The 2,588-nt window shown below is 49.8% G+C and overlaps 1 pseudogene; it reads right to left on the bottom strand.

Moving 5' to 3' along the window:
• Nucleotides 1-199: 199 nt before the first annotated feature.
• LOC110315835 lies at nucleotides 200-2,089 on the bottom strand (annotated as a pseudogene).
• Nucleotides 2,090-2,588: the final 499 nt, after the last annotated feature.

Raw genomic sequence — 2,588 nt, 5'->3', positions numbered from 1 at the left:
TATCTATCTATCTATCTATCTATCTATCTATCTATCTATCTATCATCTATCTATCTATCTATCTATCTATCTATCTATCTATCTATCTATCTATTTATTTATTGGAGTTAGATTCTTTATTAGATATTAGTTCAGGCAGATGCCCTGGTTCTGCAGTCTCCTTAAGAGCCTGAGGTGGTGAGACTGCTGAACCCCAGGGTCAGAAGCAGAACTGGAAAGCCTCAGATACAGGCTGCTTCCATGCTTCTAGGCTGGGCAAAAGGGAGGAGAGGCCGTGACGTGCCAGGTCTCCCCATCAGACACTTTGGAGGTTTGGTAGGACAGCAGCTGCATACCCACCTCTGCCAGGAGGCCGATCTTAGTGGGCAGCATTACAGGACTGGAGGGCTGAGCCCGGAACATGAGCAGGGGTTGGCCCCTGCCTAGTGGCACCTCTAGCCTAAAGACAGCTCTATTGAGCACCTGCAGCATTGGTGCGATGCCCTGGACCAAGCCCACAGCTTGGTAGGGAGTACCTGTCAGGGTCACAGTTAGGAGGCATTCCCTGCTGCCCTGCTTCCCTGGGACCCCAGGGCTGTGGGAGGTGGTGACATTGAGGCCAACCTCTTTCACCAGTAGCTTAGCATTCACCAAGTTCACGTCTGCCTGCTTGGATGCTGCTCTCAGAAGGCTAACAATGACTGCAGGGTTCAGGCAGTTCCCAGCATTCTTCAGAGATGTTCCTTGTGTAACCACCTGGATGGTCCCTTTAGGGGAGCCAGCCAGTTACCCTTCACCATGTCCATAAACTGGACTGAGCTTTCCTCCCCACAGCAGCTCTGGGCCTCCTTGCTGCTGGCGCCCAGGTGGGGACAGCTGATGAGGTTCTTGAGGTCCACTAAGGCCCAGTCCCATGGTAGCTCTTTTGTAAATACATCCAGTGCAGCACCAGCACAATGATCAGACTGCAGGACACAGAGCAGGGTACCTTTATACACAATGCCTCCTTGAGCACTGTTCACCACTCACATGCCTTTCTTGCACTGGGCAAAGGTGCTGTCTGTCATTCAGCAAGCTAGTGGTGGAGGGCAGGAGTCGGGTATGGACAGTTATGAAATCACAGAGAAGCCAGATCTCCTCCAGCAGCAGCTGCTGAATACCAAAGGAGGCCACAACTTCAGAAGAAAAGATGGGGTCATATCCTACAATCCTCATCCAAAGGACTGCATTCAGATGGCCACCTGTCGGCTCTCTGCCAGCAGGTAGCGGTGAGGAGAGAAGCCTGGACCTGCAGGGTCTTTCCAGGGCTGAGCGGGATGGTGAGTGTTGGTGACCTGAGAAGAAGAACAACACTGGGCCGGGAATCCTGTCAAAGCAGGAACTGGCTTTAATGTGGCAGCAATTTGCTTATATAGACAGGGCAAGGAGGTGGGGATAGAAGTATGGCATGGTGAGATGACGTATGGGGTGGTGTTAGATGACGAGGGGTGTGGGGTGATCTCACGGGGCCTATAAGAAATTGATAGGCAGAGGCGGTCTCATTCAGGTCCATAGATCGTGCTGAGTCATTCTTAAGCAGAATCGAATGACAGGTCTAGAAAACCAAGCCAGGCTCAGGTTTGTCTTCAAGGCCCAAACCAAGGCCAAATAGGGCCCAACAGCCACCTCTCTTCCAATTCTGCCTAGGCCAAGAATTCCCAGTGACATCCTATTCAGTTCTGTCCCCATGATCTTCTTCCGGTCCCATTTGCCATCTTTCATCGAAGCTGTCGCCTGGGGAAATTTGCCTGGCCAGGCACGTGATCATCCCACAGATGAGTTCGGCAGCTCTGAGGCTGTTTCCGTTTGGGGGGGGGGGGGTTCATGACTAGGATGCCGTTCCTCATGGCAGCCTCCAGATCCACATTGTCCACGCCTGTACCAGCCCCGCCCACCACCTGGAGCTTCTCTGCTTCATTGATGACAACAGCAGTGACCTTAGTAGCTGACCAGATTATAATGCCTTCACAGTCCTGCAGCTCGGCTGTCAGCTCCTCCTTGCTCAAGTTCTGCTTCTCCACCATCTGCAGCCCTCCATCTTGCAGGATCTCCCAGCAGCAGGGAGCCAGGCCTTAGAATTGGTTGCTCTGGGTGGGCAGAAGCACTTAGTTCAGGAAACTGCAGGCAGGGCTGGCTCCGGTGACTGGGCAGGGTTCTCCATCTCCTTGCTGGTCTTTTTAAAGCCAGCACTTAGAGAAATAAATTTTCCATCACAGGACTGCTTTTAGTGTGTCACTGAGGTTTTCTTATGTTATATTTTCATTTCCATTTACTTTCAGGAAATTTGATTTCTTTATTGATTTCTTCCTTGGTACATTCATCATTCAGTAATGGAGCTGTTTCATATCCATGAGTTTCTGTATTTACTAGAGATTTGCCTGTTGCCAACTTTAAGCTTTTTTGCAGTACAGTTGGATAGGATATGTGGAGTTATTTCAGTCTTCCTAGGTTTGTTAAGGTTGGTTTTGTGGTCTATTTTAGACGTTCTTCCACGGGCTATTGAGTAGAATGTATATTTTTTGGTGTTTCGGTGGAATATTTTATAGAAATCTGTTTTCTTCATTTGATAT

This window comes from Mus pahari, unplaced genomic scaffold (genome assembly GCF_900095145.1).
Source record: "Mus pahari unplaced genomic scaffold, PAHARI_EIJ_v1.1 scaffold_15914_1, whole genome shotgun sequence".
In the NCBI taxonomy this organism is placed as follows: domain Eukaryota; kingdom Metazoa; phylum Chordata; class Mammalia; order Rodentia; family Muridae; genus Mus; species Mus pahari.
Note: the sequence above shows the minus strand (reverse complement) of the source record. Positions and strands in the feature narration are given on the sequence as shown.